The 13,825-nt window shown below is 42.6% G+C and overlaps 1 protein-coding gene and 5 non-coding genes across 7 annotated transcripts in view; 5 read left to right on the top strand and 1 right to left on the bottom strand.

Moving 5' to 3' along the window:
* sphkap (SPHK1 interactor, AKAP domain containing) overlaps positions 1 to 13,825 on the bottom strand; it is a 133,502-nt gene that overhangs the window by 104,467 nt on the left and 15,210 nt on the right. The gene's annotated exons all lie outside the window — the stretch shown is intronic.
* Positions 900 to 972, top strand: trnar-ucg (transfer RNA arginine (anticodon UCG)). The gene has a single exon. It is a non-coding gene; the product is annotated as a tRNA-Arg (tRNA).
* trnar-ucg (transfer RNA arginine (anticodon UCG)) lies at positions 2,353 to 2,425 on the top strand. The gene has a single exon. It is a non-coding gene; the product is annotated as a tRNA-Arg (tRNA).
* Positions 4,238 to 4,310, top strand: trnar-ucg (transfer RNA arginine (anticodon UCG)). Its single transcript has one exon. It is a non-coding gene; the product is annotated as a tRNA-Arg (tRNA).
* Positions 6,135 to 6,207, top strand: trnar-ucg (transfer RNA arginine (anticodon UCG)). The gene has a single exon. It is a non-coding gene; the product is annotated as a tRNA-Arg (tRNA).
* On the top strand, positions 7,339 to 7,411 carry trnar-ucg (transfer RNA arginine (anticodon UCG)). Its single transcript has one exon. It is a non-coding gene; the product is annotated as a tRNA-Arg (tRNA).

The following is a 13,825-nucleotide window of genomic DNA, read 5'->3' as shown; positions in this document are numbered from 1 at the left end:
CTATCTTTCATGTGGGTGACCTTGGTTCAAATCCCCTGCATAGAAGGTACTACCTCCAGTAGGGGTCTTCAGGCAAGACCTAACAGTGTAATTCGCTTTATGTAAATACATAAACATAAACACAGTCAGGAAGACAAGCCTGTGGTTCACCATCAACCTGTCCATGTTTCAAACAGATTTTCCAAACAGGACAAAACCCTGTTAAGAGGCAGCTCTATACTCTATAGAAATATGGCATTAGAGACACCAACGACCATAGTCAGCAAACAACACGGGCAACATAGATAATTGGCAGCTGTAAAGTACGTGGAAGTAAGTGGAAGCTGTAAAGTACTTTGCTAGTTCCGTTGTCAGAAATCCTCTTAAAAACATGCTGTTTTAGATGGTCTGTTTCTCTGTAAGATTGCCACCTTTCATGTGGGTGACCTGGGTTCAAATCACCTGCATGAAAGGTACTACCTCCAGTGGGGGTCTTCAGGCAAGACCCCCTTACCCTAACTGCCTACCAGTGTAAGTCACTTTATGTAAATGCATAAACACAGCCGGGACCCAAGGCTGGCTGGTTCACAATCAGGAAGAGGAGGCATAGTCCGAAAGTCAAGCCTACAGTCAAGGATTCCATGAAAGTTTGAAGGATGGTTTTCTAGCCTACCATGGCTACCAGTTCTCTCCCTCCATCTCCTGCTTTTACTTGCTCCATGTGTCTGATGTTTAGTTACTCCTCTGCCTCCTTTAGTGATAATGGTATATGTAACAAATAGTCTTTTTGAAGTTTTGAAGGCGAGATTATCTAATTTGGAAACTCGCCTCGTCATTGCTGAAAACCACCTGATAGCGAGCCAGGTCCCTTTTGTCGGTGCGGAGGCACCTAGCGTAGCTAACCCTGTTAGCCTTAGCAGGACCACGTGGCCTAATGGACAAGGCGTCTGACTTCGGATCAGAAGATTGAGGGTTCGAGTCCCTTCGTGGTTGCACTGTTTAGTCGTATGCTGTCATTACTGCCTAGAAGCTAGGGCTTCAAAATCATGAGCACTGTACTGGGTATGTACTTAGCAAATAAAGTCATGGTGGAAGCTGTAAAGTTCTGCTAGTTCTGTTGGCAATCTTTCTCAGAGACGGCATCCGTCCCAATTTGGATGCAGAGTTTCCTGAGTTATTGTCAGAAATCCCCTTAAAAACATGCTGTTTATGTCCAGTAAGATTGCTATCTTTCATGTGGGTGACCTTGGTTCAAATCCCCTGCATAGAAGGTACTACCTCCAGTAGGGGTCTTCAGGCAAGACCTAACAGTGTAATTCGCTTTATGTAAATACATAAACATAAACACAGTCAGGAAGACAAGCCTGTGGTTCACCATCAACCTGTCCATGTTTCAAACAGATTTTCCAAACAGGACAAAACCCTGTTAAGAGGCAGCTCTATACTCTATAGAAATATGGCATTAGAGACACCAACGACCATAGTCAGCAAACAACACGGGCAACATAGATAATTGGCAGCTGTAAAGTACGTGGAAGTAAGTGGAAGCTGTAAAGTACTTTGCTAGTTCCGTTGAGAGAAATCCTCTTAATAACATGCTGTTTTAGATAGTCTGTTTCTCTGTAAGATTGCCACCTTTCATATGGGTGACCTGGGTCCAACCCCCTGGAAGCTGTAAAGTACTTTGCTAGTTCCGTTGTCAGAAATCCTCTTTAAAACATGCTGTTTTAGATGGTCTGTTTCTCTGTAAGATTGCCACCTTTCATGTGGGTGACCTGGGTTCAAATCCCCTGGAAGCTGTAAAGTACTTTGCTAGTTCCGTTGTCAGAAATCCTCTTTAAAACATGCTGTTTTAGATGGTCTGTTTCTCTGTAAGATTGCCACCTTTCATGTGGGTGACCTGGGTTCAAATCACCTGCATGAAAGGTACTACCTCCAGTGGGGGTCTTCAGGCAAGACCCCCTTACCCTAACTGCCTACCAGTGTAAGTCACTTTATGTAAATGCATAAACACAGCCGGGACCCAAGGCTGGCTGGTTCACAATCAGGAAGAGGAGGCGTAGTCCGAAAGTCAAGCCTACAGTCAAGGATTCCATGAAAGTTTGAAGGATGGTTTTCTAGCCTACCATGGCTACCAGTTCTCTCCCTCCATCTCCTGCTTTTACTTGCTCCATGTGTCTGATGTTTAGTTACTCCTCTGCCTCCTTTAGTGATAATGGTATATGTAACAAATAGTCTTTTTGAAGTTTTGAAGGCGAGGTTATCTAATTTGGAAACTCGCCTCGTCATTGCTGAAAACCACCTGATAGCGAGCCAGGTCCCTTTTGTCGGTGCGGAGGCACCTAGCGTAGCTAACCCTGTTAGCCTTAGCAGGACCACGTGGCCTAATGGACAAGGCGTCTGACTTCGGATCAGAAGATTGAGGGTTCGAGTCCCTTCGTGGTTGCACTGTTTAGTCGTATGCTGTCATTACTGCCTAGAAGCTAGAACTTCAAAATCATGAGCACTGTACTGGGTATGTACTTAGTGGTGGAAGCTGTAAAGTTCTGCTAGTTCTGTTGGCAATCTTTCTCAGAGACGGCATCCGTCCCAATTTAGATGCAGAGTATCCTCAGTTATTGTCAGAAATCCCCTTAAAAACATGCTGTTTATGTCCAGTAAGATTGCTATCTTTCATGTGGGTGACCTTGGTTCAAATCCCCTGCATAGAAGGTACTACCTCCAGTAGGGGTCTTCAGGCAAGACCTAACAGTGTAATTCGCTTTATGTAAATACATAAACATAAACACAGTCAGGAAGACAAGCCTGTGGTTCACCATCAACCTGTCCATGTTTCAAACAGATTTTCCAAACAGGACAAAACCCTGTTAAGAGGCAGCTCTATACTCTATAGAAATATGGCATTAGAGACACCAACGACCATAGTCAGCAAACAACACGGGCAACATAGATAATTGGCAGCTGTAAAGTACGTGGAAGTAAGTGGAAGCTGTAAAGTACTTTGCTAGTTCCGTTGTCAGAAATCCTCTTAAAAACATAATGTTTTAGATGGTCTGTTTCTCTGTAAGATTGCATAAACATAAACACAGTGAGGAAGTCAAGCTTGTGGTTCACCATCAACCTGTCCATGTTTCAAACAGATTTTCCAAACAGGACAAAACCCTGTTAAGAGGCAGCTCTATACTCTATAGAAATATGGCATTAGAGACACCAACGACCATAGTCAGCAAACAACACGGGCAACATAGATAATTGGCAGCTGTAAAGTACGTGGAAGTAAGTGGAAGCTGTAAAGTACTTTGCTAGTTCCGTCGTCAGAAATCCTCTTAAAAACATGCTGTTTATGTCCAGTAAGATTGCTATCTTTCATGTGGGTGACCTTGGTTCAAATCCCCTGCATAGAAGGTACTACCTCCAGTAGGGGTCTTCAGGCAAGACCTAACAGTGTAATTCGCTTTATGTAAATACATAAACATAAACACAGTCAGGAAGACAAGCCTGTGGTTCACCATCAACCTGTCCATGTTTCAAACAGATTTTCCAAACAGGACAAAACCCTGTTAAGAGGCAGCTCTATACTCTATAGAAATATGGCATTAGAGACACCAACGACCATAGTCAGCAAACAACACGGGCAACATAGATAATTGGCAGCTGTAAAGTACGTGGAAGTAAGTGGAAGCTGTAAAGTACTTTGCTAGTTCCGTTGTCAGAAATCCTCTTAAAAACATGCTGTTTTAGATGGTCTGTTTCTCTGTAAGATTGCCACCTTTCATGTGGGTGACCTGGGTTCAAATCACCTGCATGAAAGGTACTACCTCCAGTGGGGGTCTTCAGGCAAGACCCCCTTACCCTAACTGCCTACCAGTGTAAGTCACTTTATGTAAATGCATAAACACAGCCGGGACCCAAGGCTGGCTGGTTCACAATCAGGAAGAGGAGGCATAGTCCGAAAGTCAAGCCTACAGTCAAGGATTCCATGAAAGTTTGAAGGATGGTTTTCTAGCCTACCATGGCTACCAGTTCTCTCCCTCCATCTCCTGCTTTTACTTGCTCCATGTGTCTGATGTTTAGTTACTCCTCTGCCTCCTTTAGTGATAATGGTACATGTAACAAATAGTCTTTTTGAAGTTTTGAAGGCGAGGTTATCTGATTTGGAAATTCGCCTCGTCGTTGCTGAAAACCACCTGATAGCGAGCCAGGTCCCTTTTGTCGGTGCGGAGGCACCTAGCGTAGCTAACCCTGTTAGCCTTAGCAGGACCACGTGGCCTAATGGACAAGGCGTCTGACTTCGGATCAGAAGATTGAGGGTTCGAGTCCCTTCGTGGTTGCACTGTTTAGTCGTATGCTGTCATTACTGCCTAGAAGCTAGGGCTTCAAAATCATGAGCACTGTACTGGGTATGTACTTAGCAAATAAAGTCATGGTGGAAGCTGTAAAGTTCTGCTAGTTCTGTTGGCAATCTTTCTCAGAGACGGCATCCGTCCCAATTTAGATGCAGAGTATCCTCAGTTATTGTCAGAAATCCCCTTAAAAACATGCTGTTTATGTCCAGTAAGATTGCTATCTTTCATGTGGGTGACCTTGGTTCAAATCCCCTGCATAGAAGGTACTACCTCCAGTAGGGGTCTTCAGGCAAGACCTAACAGTGTAATTCGCTTTATGTAAATACATAAACATAAACACAGTCAGGAAGACAAGCCTGTGGTTCACCATCAACCTGTCCATGTTTCAAACAGATTTTCCAAACAGGACAAAACCCTGTTAAGAGGCAGCTCTATACTCTATAGAAATATGGCATTAGAGACACCAACGACCATAGTCAGCAAACAACACGGGCAACATAGATAATTGGCAGCTGTAAAGTACGTGGAAGTAAGTGGAAGCTGTAAAGTACTTTGCTAGTTCCGTTGTCAGAAATCCTCTTAAAAACATAATGTTTTAGATGGTCTGTTTCTCTGTAAGATTGCATAAACATAAACACAGTGAGGAAGTCAAGCTTGTGGTTCACCATCAACCTGTCCATGTTTCAAACAGATTTTCCAAACAGGACAAAACCCTGTTAAGAGGCAGCTCTATACTCTATAGAAATATGGCATTAGAGACACCAACGACCATAGTCAGCAAACAACACGGGCAACATAGATAATTGGCAGCTGTAAAGTACGTGGAAGTAAGTGGAAGCTGTAAAGTACTTTGCTAGTTCCGTCGTCAGAAATCCTCTTAAAAACATGCTGTTTATGTCCAGTAAGATTGCTATCTTTCATGTGGGTGACCTTGGTTCAAATCCCCTGCATAGAAGGTACTACCTCCAGTAGGGGTCTTCAGGCAAGACCTAACAGTGTAATTCGCTTTATGTAAATACATAAACATAAACACAGTCAGGAAGACAAGCCTGTGGTTCACCATCAACCTGTCCATGTTTCAAACAGATTTTCCAAACAGGACAAAACCCTGTTAAGAGGCAGCTCTATACTCTATAGAAATATGGCATTAGAGACACCAACGACCATAGTCAGCAAACAACACGGGCAACATAGATAATTGGCAGCTGTAAAGTACGTGGAAGTAAGTGGAAGCTGTAAAGTACTTTGCTAGTTCCGTTGTCAGAAATCCTCTTAAAAACATGCTGTTTTAGATGGTCTGTTTCTCTGTAAGATTGCCACCTTTCATGTGGGTGACCTGGGTTCAAATCACCTGCATGAAAGGTACTACCTCCAGTGGGGGTCTTCAGGCAAGACCCCCTTACCCTAACTGCCTACCAGTGTAAGTCACTTTATGTAAATGCATAAACACAGCCGGGACCCAAGGCTGGCTGGTTCACAATCAGGAAGAGGAGGCATAGTCCGAAAGTCAAGCCTACAGTCAAGGATTCCATGAAAGTTTGAAGGATGGTTTTCTAGCCTACCATGGCTACCAGTTCTCTCCCTCCATCTCCTGCTTTTACTTGCTCCATGTGTCTGATGTTTAGTTACTCCTCTGCCTCCTTTAGTGATAATGGTACATGTAACAAATAGTCTTTTTGAAGTTTTGAAGGCGAGGTTATCTGATTTGGAAATTCGCCTCGTCGTTGCTGAAAACCACCTGATAGCGAGCCAGGTCCCTTTTGTCGGTGCGGAGGCACCTAGCGTAGCTAACCCTGTTAGCCTTAGCAGGACCACGTGGCCTAATGGACAAGGCGTCTGACTTCGGATCAGAAGATTGAGGGTTCGAGTCCCTTCGTGGTTGCACTGTTTAGTCGTATGCTGTCATTACTGCCTAGAAGCTAGGGCTTCAAAATCATGAGCACTGTACTGGGTATGTACTTAGCAAATAAAGTCATGGTGGAAGCTGTAAAGTTCTGCTAGTTCTGTTGGCAATCTTTCTCAGAGACGGCATCCGTCCCAATTTGGATGCAGAGTTTCCTGAGTTATTGTCAGAAATCCCCTTAAAAACATGCTGTTTATGTCCAGTAAGATTGCTATCTTTCATGTGGGTGACCTTGGTTCAAATCCCCTGCATAGAAGGTACTACCTCCAGTAGGGGTCTTCAGGCAAGACCTAACAGTGTAATTCGCTTTATGTAAATACATAAACATAAACACAGTCAGGAAGACAAGCCTGTGGTTCACCATCAACCTGTCCATGTTTCAAACAGATTTTCCAAACAGGACAAAACCCTGTTAAGAGGCAGCTCTATACTCTATAGAAATATGGCATTAGAGACACCAACGACCATAGTCAGCAAACAACACGGGCAACATAGATAATTGGCAGCTGTAAAGTACGTGGAAGTAAGTGGAAGCTGTAAAGTACTTTGCTAGTTCCGTTGTCAGAAATCCTCTTAAAAACATGCTGTTTTAGATGGTCTGTTTCTCTGTAAGATTGCCACCTTTCATGTGGGTGACCTGGGTTCAAATCACCTGCATGAAAGGTACTACCTCCAGTGGGGGTCTTCAGGCAAGACCCCCTTACCCTAACTGCCTACCAGTGTAAGTCACTTTATGTAAATGCATAAACACAGCCGGGACCCAAGGCTGGCTGGTTCACAATCAGGAAGAGGAGGCATAGTCCGAAAGTCAAGCCTACAGTCAAGGATTCCATGAAAGTTTGAAGGATGGTTTTCTAGCCTACCATGGCTACCAGTTCTCTCCCTCCATCTCCTGCTTTTACTTGCTCCATGTGTCTGATGTTTAGTTACTCCTCTGCCTCCTTTAGTGATAATGGTACATGTAACAAATAGTCTTTTTGAAGTTTTGAAGGCGAGGTTATCTAATTTGGAAACTCGCCTCGTCATTGCTGAAAACCACCTGATAGCGAGCCAGGTCCCTTTTGTCGGTGCGGAGGCACCTAGCGTAGCTAACCCTGTTAGCCTTAGCAGGACCACGTGGCCTAATGGACAAGGCGTCTGACTTCGGATCAGAAGATTGAGGGTTCGAGTCCCTTCGTGGTTGCACTGTTTAGTCGTATGCTGTCATTACTGCCTAGAAGCTAGAACTTCAAAATCATGAGCACTGTACTGGGTATGTACTTAGTGGTGGAAGCTGTAAAGTTCTGCTAGTTCTGTTGGCAATCTTTCTCAGAGACGGCATCCGTCCCAATTTAGATGCAGAGTATCCTCAGTTATTGTCAGAAATCCCCTTAAAAACATGCTGTTTATGTCCAGTAAGATTGCTATCTTTCATGTGGGTGACCTTGGTTCAAATCCCCTGCATAGAAGGTACTACCTCCAGTAGGGGTCTTCAGGCAAGACCTAACAGTGTAATTCGCTTTATGTAAATACATAAACATAAACACAGTCAGGAAGACAAGCCTGTGGTTCACCATCAACCTGTCCATGTTTCAAACAGATTTTCCAAACAGGACAAAACCCTGTTAAGAGGCAGCTCTATACTCTATAGAAATATGGCATTAGAGACACCAACGACCATAGTCAGCAAACAACACGGGCAACATAGATAATTGGCAGCTGTAAAGTACGTGGAAGTAAGTGGAAGCTGTAAAGTACTTTGCTAGTTCCGTTGTCAGAAATCCTCTTAAAAACATAATGTTTTAGATGGTCTGTTTCTCTGTAAGATTGCATAAACATAAACACAGTGAGGAAGTCAAGCTTGTGGTTCACCATCAACCTGTCCATGTTTCAAACAGATTTTCCAAACAGGACAAAACCCTGTTAAGAGGCAGCTCTATACTCTATAGAAATATGGCATTAGAGACACCAACGACCATAGTCAGCAAACAACACGGGCAACATAGATAATTGGCAGCTGTAAAGTACGTGGAAGTAAGTGGAAGCTGTAAAGTACTTTGCTAGTTCCGTCGTCAGAAATCCTCTTAAAAACATGCTGTTTATGTCCAGTAAGATTGCTATCTTTCATGTGGGTGACCTTGGTTCAAATCCCCTGCATAGAAGGTACTACCTCCAGTAGGGGTCTTCAGGCAAGACCTAACAGTGTAATTCGCTTTATGTAAATACATAAACATAAACACAGTCAGGAAGACAAGCCTGTGGTTCACCATCAACCTGTCCATGTTTCAAACAGATTTTCCAAACAGGACAAAACCCTGTTAAGAGGCAGCTCTATACTCTATAGAAATATGGCATTAGAGACACCAACGACCATAGTCAGCAAACAACACGGGCAACATAGATAATTGGCAGCTGTAAAGTACGTGGAAGTAAGTGGAAGCTGTAAAGTACTTTGCTAGTTCCGTTGTCAGAAATCCTCTTAAAAACATGCTGTTTTAGATGGTCTGTTTCTCTGTAAGATTGCCACCTTTCATGTGGGTGACCTGGGTTCAAATCACCTGCATGAAAGGTACTACCTCCAGTGGGGGTCTTCAGGCAAGACCCCCTTACCCTAACTGCCTACCAGTGTAAGTCACTTTATGTAGATGCATAAACATAAACACAGCCGGGACCCAAGGCTGGCTGGTTCATAATCAGGAAGAGGAGGCATAGTCCAAAAGTCAAGCCTTCAGTCAAGGATTCCATGAAAGTTTGAAGGATGGTTTTCTAGCCTACCATGGCTACCAGTTCTCTCCCTCCATCTCCTGCTTTTACTTGCTCCATGTGTCTGATGTTTAGTTACTCCTCTGCCTCCTTTAGTGATAATGGTACATGTAACAAATAGTCTTTTTGAAGTTTTGAAAGCGAGGAAATCTGATTTGGAAACTCGCCTCGTCATTGCTGAAAACCACTTGATATCAGGCCAGGTCCCTTTTGTCGGTGCGGAGGCACCTAGCGTAGCTAACCCTGTTAGCCTTAGCAGGACCACGTGGCCTAATGGACAAGGCGTCTGACTTCGGATCAGAAGATTTAGGGTCCGAGTCCCTTCGTGGTTGCACTGTTTAGTTGTATGCTGTCATTACTGTATAGAAGCTAGGCCTTCACTGTACTGGGTAAGTACTTAGCAAATAAAGTCATGGTGGAAGCTGTAAAGTTCTGCTAGTTCTTCTACTGTATAGAAGCTAGGGCTTCACTGTACTGGGTAAGTACTTAGCAAATAAAGTCATGGTGGAAGCTGTAAAGTTCTGCTAGTTCTGTTGGCAATCTTTCTGAGAGATGGCATCCGTCCCACTTTGGATGCAGAGTTTCCTGAGTTATTGTCAGAAATCCTCTTAAAAACATGCTGTTTATGTCCAGTAAGATTGCTATCTTTCATGTGAGTGACCTTGGTTCAAATTCCCTGCATAGAAGGTACTACCTCCAGTAGGGGTCTTCAGGCAAGACCTAACAGTGTAATTGGCTTTATGTAAATACATAAACATAAACACAGTGAGGAAGTCAAGCCTGTGGTTCACCATCAACCTGTCCATGTTTCAAATAGATTTTCCAAACAGGACAAAACCCTGTTAAGAGGCAGCTCTATACTCTATAGAAATATGGCATTAGAGACACCAACGACCATAGTCAGCAAACAACACGGGCAACATAGATAATTGGCAGCTGTAAAGTACGTGGAAGTAAGTGGAAGCTGTAAAGTACTTTGCTAGTTCCGTTGTCAGAAATCCTCTTAAAAACATGCTGTTTTAGATGGTCTGTTTCTCTGTAAGATTGCCACCTTCCATGTGGGTGACCTGGGTTCAAATCCCCTGCATGAAAGGTACTACCTCCAGTGGGGGTCTTCAGGCAAGACCCCCTTATCCTAACTGCCTACCAGTGTAAGTCACTTTATGTAGATGCATAAACATAAACACAGCCGGGACCCAAGGCTGGCTGGTTCATAATCAGGAAGAGGAGGCATAGTCCAAAAGTCAAGCCTTCAGTCAAGGATTCCATGAAAGTTTGAAGGATGGTTTTCTAGCCTACCATGGCTACCAGTTCTCTCCCTCCATCTCCTGCTTTTACTTGCTCCATGTGTCTGATGTTTAGTTACTCCTCTGCCTCCTTTAGTGATAATGGTACATGTAACAAATAGTCTTTTTGAAGTTTTGAAAGCGAGGAAATCTGATTTGGAAACTCGCCTCGTCATTGCTGAAAACCACTTGATATCAGGCCAGGTCCCTTTTGTCGGTGCGGAGGCACCTAGCGTAGCTAACCCTGTTAGCCTTAGCAGGACCACGTGGCCTAATGGACAAGGCGTCTGACTTCGGATCAGAAGATTGAGTGTCCGAGTCCCTTCGTGGTTGCACTGTTTAGTTGTATGCTGTCATTACTGTATAGAAGCTAGGCCTTCACTGTACTGGGTAAGTACTTAGCAAATAAAGTCATGGTGGAAGCTGTAAAGTTCTGCTAGTTCTTCTACTGTATAGAAGCTAGGGCTTCACTGTACTGGGTAAGTACTTAGCAAATAAAGTCATGGTGGAAGCTGTAAAGTTCTGCTAGTTCTGTTGGCAATCTTTCTGAGAGATGGCATCCGTCCCACTTTGGATGCAGAGTTTCCTGAGTTATTGTCAGAAATCCTCTTAAAAACATGCTGTTTATGTCCAGTAAGATTGCTATCTTTCATGTGAGTGACCTTGGTTCAAATCCCCTGCATAGAAGGTACTACCTCCAGTAGGGGTCTTCAGGCAAGACCTAACAGTGTAATTGGCTTTATGTAAATACATAAACATAAACACAGTGAGGAAGTCAAGCCTGTGGTTCACCATCAACCTGTCCATGTTTCAAATAGATTTTCCAAACAGGACAAAACCCTGTTAAGAGGCAGCTCTATACTCTATAGAAATATGGCATTAGAGATACCAACGACCATAGTCAGCAAACAACACGGGCAACATAGATAATTGGCAGCTGTAAAGTACGTGGAAGTAAGTGGAAGCTGTAAAGTACTTTGCTAGTTCCGTTGTCAGAAATCCTCTTAAAAACATGCTGTTTTAGATGGTCTGTTTCTCTGTAAGATTGCCACCTTCCATGTGGGTGACCTGGGTTCAAATCCCCTGCATGAAAGGTACTACCTCCAGTGGGGGTCTTCAGGCAAGACCCCCTTATCCTAACCGCCTACCAGTGTAAGTCACTTTATGTAAATGCATAAACATAAACACAGCCGGGACCCAAGGCTGGCTGGTTCACAATCAGGAAGAGGAGGCATAGTCCGAAAGTCAAGCCTACAGTCAAGGATTCCATGAAAGTTTGAAGGATGGTTTTCTAGCCTACCATGGCTACCAGTTCTCTCCCTCCATCTCCTGTTTTTACTTGCTCCATGTGTCTGATGTTTAGTTACTCCTCTGCCTCCTTTAGTGATAATGGTACATGTAACAAATAGTCTTTTTGAAGTTTTGAAGGCGAGGTTATCTGATTTGGAAACTCGCCTCGTCATTGCTGAAAACCACCTGATAGCGAGCCAGGTCCCTTTTGTCGGGGACAAGGCGTCTGACTTCGGATCAGAAGATTGAGGGTTCGAGTCCCTTCGTGGTTGCACTGTTTAGTTGTATGCTGTCATTACTGTATAGAAGCTAGGGCTTCAAAATCATGATCACTGTAATTGCATAAGTACTTAGCAAATAAAGTTGTGGTGGAAGCTGTAAAGTTCTGCAAAGTCAGAAATACTCTTAAAAACATGCTGTTTAAGTCCAGTAAGAGTGCCATCTTTCATGTGGGTGACCTTGGTTCAAATCCCCTGCATAGAAGGTACTACTTCCAGTAGGGGTCTTCAGGCAAGACCTAACAGTGTAATTCGCTTTATGTAAATACATAAACATAAACACAGTCAGGAAGTCAAGCCTGTGGTTCACCATCAACCTGTCCATGTTTCAAACAGTTTTCTATATTAGATTTTATTGGATTTTCTCAAAGTGTTTACAGACCTATTCACTGCCTTAATCATACCCTTGATCTTGTGCTGACTCATGACATTGAGTGTTAACAGTTAACAGTATTTCCTCATAACCTTGTCTTACCTTTTTTTGATAACTTTTTAGTATACATTACTTGATTACACAGCTTCTGAGAAGAAATTTACAAATAGAAGGTGTCTATCAGAGAATGATGCAACCAGATTTAAAGGATTAATTCCATCACCATTTTCCTCACTGCCATGTGCAAATATTACAGAAAAGGAAGGTAATCAGTCAGATGAAATGTTGGCTCCTTGACATAATTCACAGCTGTGTGTTTTCAAGCAGACTGCAAGAAATCTGGAGAGACAATGGTGTTCCTCTAATTTAGAAGAGTCTCAAATACTGTGGAAACATAGTGCAATAACATATAAGAAAGCCCTTCGTAAAGCTAGAACTGTTTATTATTCATCATTGACAGAAGAGAATAAGAGCAATCCGAAAGATTACATGAATCAGAGAAAAGATTCATGTAATCTTTCCCACAATTATCACTGATGTATCATCAAGTACAGCAGATTTATCAGTATCTTTAGAACCTGATTTGTATTTAGACTGTTTATGTCCAATCAATCTATCTGAGCTAACAACAGCAATAGTCTCTTCTAAAGCATAAACTTATATTTTAGACCCCATCCCAATCAGACTTTGTTGACAGGATATGTACCTCAGACTTTTAAGGTTAGTTAAACCTCGATTAAACCTTTACGTAACACACCTACTCTTGATTCAAAAGTGTTAGTTATTTCTTGACCTATATTCAATTTCCTTTTTTTGTCTAAAGTTCTTAGTAATCTGTTTGAAGAGTTTCAGTCAGGATTCAAAGTGCATCATAGCACAGAAACAGCACTGGTGAAAGTTATTAATGATCTCCTCTTAGCCTCTGATAGCACACTTGTGTCTGTGCTTGTCCTGTTGGACCTCAGTGCTGCATTTGATACGATCGATCACAGCATTCTATTACAGAGACTTCAACATGTTATTGGGATTAAAGGAACTGTATTAGTCTGGTTTAAGTCATATTTATCTGATAGATTTCAGTTTGTTCTTGTAAATGAAGAATATACATCACACACCAGAGTAAGTTATGGAGTTTCCCAGGGTTCTGTGCTTGACCCAAGTCTTTTTATATGCTTCCATTTGGTAATCTTATTAGACAACATAGCATAAATTTCCATTGCTATGCTGATGATACTCAGCTGTACTTCTCTATGAAACCAGATGAACTCAATAAATTTGTCAGACAACAAGCATGTCTTACAGGCATAAAGACTTGGATGACACAGAACTTTCTGCTTCTAAACTCAGACAAAACTGAAGTTGTTGTCTTTGGACCTGAGTGCTTGAGGGAAAAACGATTTAGCTATATAGTTACTCGAGATTGCATTTCCTTGGCTTTTAGTACTACAGTACTAATAAAGGTTCCTACCTTTGAGTTATTTTTTACCAGAATTTATCATTTCACGCACATATAAAACAGGTTTCTAGGACTGCCTTTGTTCACCTGCATAATATTAGGTGCATTCGGACAGAGAGTTATAAGAACGCAGTACTAAGAACTGTCCACCTTGAATTTAGTTATAAGAACT

This window comes from Leuresthes tenuis, unplaced genomic scaffold, assembly GCF_036924035.1.
Source record: "Leuresthes tenuis unplaced genomic scaffold, fLeuTen1.0.hap1 SCAF_9, whole genome shotgun sequence".
NCBI lineage: Eukaryota > Metazoa > Chordata > Actinopteri > Atheriniformes > Atherinopsidae > Leuresthes > Leuresthes tenuis.
Note: the sequence above shows the minus strand (reverse complement) of the source record. Positions and strands in the feature narration are given on the sequence as shown.